The sequence below is a fragment of the Perca flavescens genome, chromosome 6 (assembly GCF_004354835.1).
Source record: "Perca flavescens isolate YP-PL-M2 chromosome 6, PFLA_1.0, whole genome shotgun sequence".
Lineage (NCBI taxonomy): Eukaryota > Metazoa > Chordata > Actinopteri > Perciformes > Percidae > Perca > Perca flavescens.
In genome coordinates, this window is record NC_041336.1 from 3,117,453 (window position 1) to 3,124,240 (window position 6,788).

General features: G+C 51.9%; 1 protein-coding gene across 1 annotated transcript in view; it reads left to right on the forward strand.

Annotated features, from left to right (window-relative positions):
• Positions 1-6,571: 6,571 nt before the first annotated feature.
• The window catches only part of adam15 (ADAM metallopeptidase domain 15), a 76,974-nt gene continuing 76,757 nt past the window's right edge, over positions 6,572-6,788 (forward strand). The window contains exon 1 of the mRNA XM_028579806.1: positions 6,572-6,788. This exon is cut by the window's right edge and continues 423 nt beyond it. The gene's annotated coding sequence lies outside the window, so the exon portion shown is untranslated.

Below are 6,788 nucleotides of genomic sequence, written 5' to 3' on the forward strand. Positions count from 1 at the left end.
CAGAGGCCTCCTCCTAGCTGGACATCCCTCGAACTAGTCCTGGGTCTTCCCCGAGGCCTCCTTCCAGCTGGACATCCCTCCACCTAGTCCTGGGTCTTCCCCGAGGCCTCCTCCTAGCTGGACATCCCTCCACCTTGTCCTGGGTCTTCCCGAGGCCTCTTCTTAGCTGGATATCCCTCCATCTAGTCCTGGGTCTTCCCCGAGGCCCCCTCCCAGCTGGATGTGCCTCCACCTAGTCCTGGGTCTTCCCATAGACCTCCTCCTAGCTGGACATCCCTCCACCTAGTCCTGGGTCTTCCCCGAGGCCCCCTCCCAGCTGGACCTCCCTCCACCTAGTCCTGGGTCTTCCCCGAGGCCCCCTCCCAGCTGGAACGTGCCTCCACCTAGTCCTGTGTCTTCCCCGAGGCCTCCTCCCAGAGGCCTCCTCCTAGCTGGACATCCCTCCACCTAGTCCTGGGTCTTCCCGAGGCCTCCTCCTAGCTGGACATCCCTCCATCTAGTCCTGGGTCTTCCCCGAGGCCTCCTCCCAGCTGGACACCCCTCCACCTAGTCCTGGGTCTTCCCGAGGCCTCTTCCTAGCTGGACATCCCTCCATCTAGTCCTGGGTCTTCCCCGAGGCCCCCTCCCAGCTGGATGTGCCTCCACCTAGTCCTGGGTCTTCCCATAGACCTCCTCCTAGCTGGATGTGCCTCCACCTAGTCCTGGGTCTTCCCATAGACCTCCTCCTAGCTGGACATCCCTCCACCTAGTCCTGGGTCTTCCCAGAGGCCCCCTCCCAGCCGGACGTGCCTCCACCTAGTCCTGGGTCTTCCCAGAGGCCTCCTCCTAGCTGGACATCCCTCGAACTAGTCCTGGGTCTTCCCCGAGGCCTCCTTCCAGCTGGACATCCCTCCACCTAGTCCTGGGTCTTCCCCGAGGCCTCCTCCTAGCTGGACATCCCTCCACCTTGTCCTGGGTCTTCCCGAGGCCTCTTCCTAGCTGGACATCCCTCCATCTAGTCCTGGGTCTTCCCCGAGGCCCCCTCCCAGCTGGATGTGCCTCCACCTAGTCCTGGGTCTTCCCATAGACCTCCTCCTAGCTGGACATCCCTCCACCTAGTCCTGGGTCTTCCCCGAGGCCCCCTCCCAGCTGGATGTGCCTCCACCTAGTCCTGGGTCTTCCCATAGACCTCCTCCTAGCTGGATGTGCCTCCACCTAGTCCTGGGTCTTCCCATAGACCTCCTCCTAGCTGGACATCCCTCCACCTAGTCCTGGGTCTTCCCCGAGGCCCCCTCCCAGCTGGATGTGCCTCCACCTAGTCCTGGGTCTTCCCATAGACCTCCTCCTAGCTGGACATCCCTCCACCTAGTCCTGGGTCTTCCCGAGGCCTCCTCCTAGCTGGACATCCCTCCATCTAGTCCTGGGTCTTCCCCGAGGCCTCCCTCCACCTAGTCCTGGGTCTTCCCCGAGGCCTCCTTCCAGCTGGACATCCCTCCACCTAGTCCTGGGTCTTCCCCGAGGCCTCCTCCTAGCTGGACATCCCTCCATCTAGTCCTGGGTCTTCCCCGAGGCCTCCTCCTAGCTGGACATCCCTCCATCTAGTCCTGGGTCTTCCCCGAGGCCCCTCCCAGCTGGACGTTCCTCCACCTAGTCCTGGGTCTTCCCAGAGGCCCCCTCCCAGCCGGACGTGCCTCCACCTAGTCCTGGGTCTTCCCAGAGGCCTCCTCCTAGCTGGACATCCCTCGAACTAGTCCTGGGTCTTCCCCGAGGCCTCCTTCCAGCTGGACATCCCTCCACCTAGTCCTGGGTCTTCCCCGAGGCCTCCTCCTAGCTGGACATCCCTCCACCTTGTCCTGGGTCTTCCCGAGGCCTCTTCCTAGCTGGACATCCCTCCATCTAGTCCTGGGTCTTCCCCGAGGCCCCCTCCCAGCTGGATGTGCCTCCACCTAGTCCTGGGTCTTCCCATAGATCTCCTCCTAGCTGGACATCCCTCCACCTAGTCCTGGGTCTTCCCGAGGCCCCTCCCAGCTGGACCTCCCTCCACCTAGTCCTGGGTCTTCCCCGAGGCCCCCTCCCAGCTGGAACGTGCCTCCACCTAGTCCTGGGTCTTCCCCGAGGCCTCCTCCTAGCTGGACATCCCTCCATCTAGTCCTGGGTCTTCCCCGAGGCCTCCTCCTAGCTGGACATCCCTCCATCTAGTCCTGGGTCTTCCCCGAGGCCCCCTCCCAGCTGGACGTTCCTCCACCTAGTCCTGGGTCTTCCCAGAGGCCCCCTCCCAGCCGGACGTGCCTCCACCTAGTCCTGGGTCTTCCCAGAGGCCTCCTCCTAGCTGGACATCCCTCGAACTAGTCCTGGGTCTTCCCCGAGGCCTCCTTCCAGCTGGACATCCCTCCACCTAGTCCTGGGTCTTCCCCGAGGCCTCCTCCTAGCTGGACATCCCTCCACCTTGTCCTGGGTCTTCCCGAGGCCTCTTCCTAGCTGGACATCCCTCCATCTAGTCCTGGGTCTTCCCCGAGGCCCCCTCCCAGCTGGATGTGCCTCCACCTAGTCCTGGGTCTTCCCATAGATCTCCTCCTAGCTGGACATCCCTCCACCTAGTCCTGGGTCTTCCCCGAGGCCCCCTCCCAGCTGGACCTCCCTCCACCTAGTCCTGGGTCTTCCCCGAGGCCCCCTCCCAGCTGGAACGTGCCTCCACCTAGTCCTGGGTCTTCCCCGAGGCCTCCTCCCAGAGGCCTCCTCCTAGCTGGACATCCCTCCACCTAGTCCTGGGTCTTCCCGAGGCCTCCTCCTAGCTGGACATCCCTCCACCTAGTCCTGGGTCTTCCCCGAGGCCCCCTCCCAGCTGGATGTGCCTCCACCTAGTCCTGGTTCTTCCCCGAGGCCTCCTCCCAGCAGGACATCCCTCCACCTAGTCCTGGGTCTTCCCCGAGGCCTCCTCCCAGCTGGACATCCCTCGAACTAGTCCTGGGTCTTCCCTGAGGCTTCCTCCCAGCTGGAAATCCCTCCATCTAGTCCTGGGTCTTCCCCGAGGCCTCCTCCCAGCTTGACATCCGTCGAACTAGTCCTGGGTCTTCCCTGAGGCCTCCTCCTAGCTGGACATCCCTCCATCTAGTCCTGGGTCTTCCCGAGGCCTCCTCCTAGCTGGACATCCCTTCACCTAGTCCTGGGTCTTCCCCGAGGCCTCCTCCTGGCTGGACGTGCCTGGAACACCTGCCTAGGGAAGCGCCCAGGGGGAATCCTTACCAGATGCCCAAACCACCTCAACTGGCTCCTTTCGATGCCAGCCCCCCTCCTGAGGAAACCCATTTCAGCCGCTTGTACTCTGGGACATGTTTTCATGCTAATCCAATGTGTCTGTAGCTTGAAACTAGCTACCGCTAACCGCTGGTTAGCCGCTAACGCTAGCTTTCGGTGCAGAGGGTAAATCTCTATTTCTACACCACTAAAAAGGATCAAAATATCACCACACTTCCACACAATGAGGGTCCCTAAATGTAAACACAAGCATTGAGAACTTTGTAAGTGGACAGACTGTGTACAAGATAGATTATAAAGACGGTAGCGTTCATGTTTACATGCGGCCGCCAACTTGGATAACAGTCATGACCAGTCGAACCACGAATGCCCTGCAACCAATGACCAGTAATGTCTTTTCCTGCATGCACGTAACCCTGTGCAATCTGACCAGCAGCTAAACACCTTCCACCATCAAGCACTGGAGACTTGGATCATCATAACTCAGTTTATTTGATTTAGAAAGGGTGAAACTGGGAAATTAAACAAAATTACCAGTTACTTACATATTGATGAGTCGCAAACATTATACATTGATAGTTGTAAAAACAATTTAACTACACGCCACTGTAATGCGGTAGTATATACAGTAGCTAACATGTAAGCTGGAATAAAGGAAATATGTAATGTATTGTTATACAGTGTACGTAATATAACCTATATTGTTTATCTAAAACTAAAATATACTGACGTAGCAAAACCCAAGATAACAGTGGCAAACTAGCTTACTAAAGCATACTGTCAGTCTAATATGAGCTATCAATCATCATCAAAAATATACATATTGCACATCAAACTTACTGACAATACTTAACAATTATATAAGAACAGTATGTCAGCATCTATTTCACATATTGAGAATGCTACCAAAGGCATGGAACGTGGAAGATTGAAGTGGATAATATGGAGAGTTGATAACGCAAAACCATGAGGCTGTCCTGCTCGCAAAATTACGAATCCCACTACGGCCACGCCAAGACCCGCCCTACGAAGCAGCTCGATTGGTTGGGGTTAGGATAGCCGATTGGTCAAGGGACAGGACCTGAACCAATGAGGTTACGTTACCTTGCGTTCTCGTGGAGGCCTGGCCAATAAATGCTATTGAAGGGTGGGTCTTGGCGTGGCCATAGTGGGATTCGTAATATCCAAGGGTGGGGTAAGCTTTGCTTCAGAACTCGAACCTCCTACGGCGCCATTTTGATGCTACCAAGCCATCACCTCCCGTTAGCATCCCATTGACTACCATTCATTCTGACGTCACTCTGACAGAGAATAACTTTACATCTGAAGCGTTTAAAGACTCTATTTGTTCGTTGTTTATTTCCAAAGAAACACGACAATGTATAAAAGGCTCCATTACCTTGTACCTCACGTTATGGCTCCGTAGCAGACGCTTTTATAAAAATAGGCTAACGATTGGGTCATAACCACGAGACTTACTGTCACACAGTAGAGGAATTACCGTATAGTACAGGAGAAGCTCACAGGCAGTTTGGACTTCCATTATCTGTTTAGGTTTAATTACTAATGTTAACTAGCATGTTAGTGATCAGTAATTACTAATGTTAACTAGCATGTTAGTGATCAGTAATTACTAATGTTAACTAGCATGTTAGTGATCAGTAATTAGCCTGTGTCTATGTTATCTCCTTACATATACCTACGCTCTCCGTCTCTGTAAGATTGGGAATGATTGAGATTTCTCTCTCACAGCTACCAGAAGACTTCACACTTTCAGACAGGTTGCTCACGTCACATCTACGTCTTCAAGCTCAGTTGGAGGCTGCTCAGTAAAGCAAGAGATCACCAGAAAAGTGTCTTCTAATATCCTTCACTGGTCTCCGTCCAGAGCAACGGGATCTGTTGGTCCATTCTTATATACTGTCTATGGTAATATCGAGTCCTGCTCACATTCAACTTCCTGACTAAGTCCCATCGTGCAAAGGTCCTACAATTCTTAAAGGAACACACACGCATGTGGAACAACTACTGCCAGAAATGGGAGAAGAAAAACATTTAAGTGAACTAATGTCCTGATGGGGACAGAACAAGTAACATAGCTCAAAACACAGTGCTCGTGGTTCGACTGCACGTGACTGTTATCCAAGATGACGGCCGCATGTAAACATTAACGCTACTGTCTTTATAATCTATTTTTCTAATAAAGTGACTGTACACTTACAAAGTTCTCAATGTAGTGACCCTCATTATGCTACCTTGGAAGTGTGGTGGTATTTTGAGCCTTGTTAGTGGTGTAGAAATAGAGATTTACCCTCTGCCCACGAAAGCTAGCGTTAGCAGCTAATCACCGGTTTGCGGTAGCTAGTTTCAAGCTAGAGACACATTGGATTAGCATTAAAACATGTCCCAGAGAACGGTAGACTCGGTACACATACGTTATTAACGCCTAGGTTCATTTTGCGCCGGAATTGTCCTTTAATAATACAGTTATGGTCTATACCCACAAAGTTCCACTTCCGGGATTGCTCTCGTTCGACAGGATGTCCGTTAATTCAACTGAATTTTATTTATAGTATCAAATCTTAACTAGAGTTATCTCAAGACCCAACGATTTTCCCACGAACAAGCATTTGGTGCGACAGTGTCGAGGGAAAAACTTCCTTTAGGCAGAAAACTCGAACAGACCCGGGCTCTTTGTGGGCAGTATCTGTCACTGCTGGTTTGGACACAGCTTTACCACATTAAAGTGCCCATATTATTAAAAAAAAATCAATTTTGCTTCTGACTGGCTAGTAGTCCTTACCTAGGTACTGTCAGGGCATGCCCTCATACTCTGCTTCTGACTGGCTAGTAGTCCTTACTTAGGTACTGAGCATGTGCGACTGCCAACAAAGATGGAACAGAAGTGAGATATCTCACTCTGTAACTAAAACAGAGAGCTCAAAACACAGGGTGAAAAGAGGAGTTGCGGCAATGTGCAGTACAACAAAAATATGGTGGTTTTTTTTCATATTAAACCATGTAAACCTATTATGATATAACCTCTAAATACAATTATGAACCTGAAAATGAGCATAATATGAGCACTTTAAGCTTTAATATAATTTAAACAGGTGAGTTCTATAATAACGCACCACCTTTACAGTATTATGAAATTAGCTGTAATTTTAAATTATGGTTATTTATATTTTTCTCGGTTTTTTTCTTATTTTTCTTATTGTTTTCATTTTTCTTTTATTTTGGTAAATGGTGGTTCATAGTGACGCTCTTTCGCTGCATTTTATTTTGAAGACTGATTGGCGGTACTTCCGGTCAGTCTCTTGCTAGCTCGGTCTAGCTTAACGCAGCTAGATGAGCTAGATGACGTCTACGTTAGCTCCCGGTATGAACACGGGCGGACCGGTGTCCTCCCTTAATTAGTCGCTTTCAGGCCTCTCGGGACGGACGCACCGAACTGTCCGGTGTTTAAGCTCTCACAACCGGCGTTAACCGACACTCTCCGCCCGGTGTTAACGAAAGTTTTTTGGTTAGAAAGTGTTTTCGTTTGTGCGCAG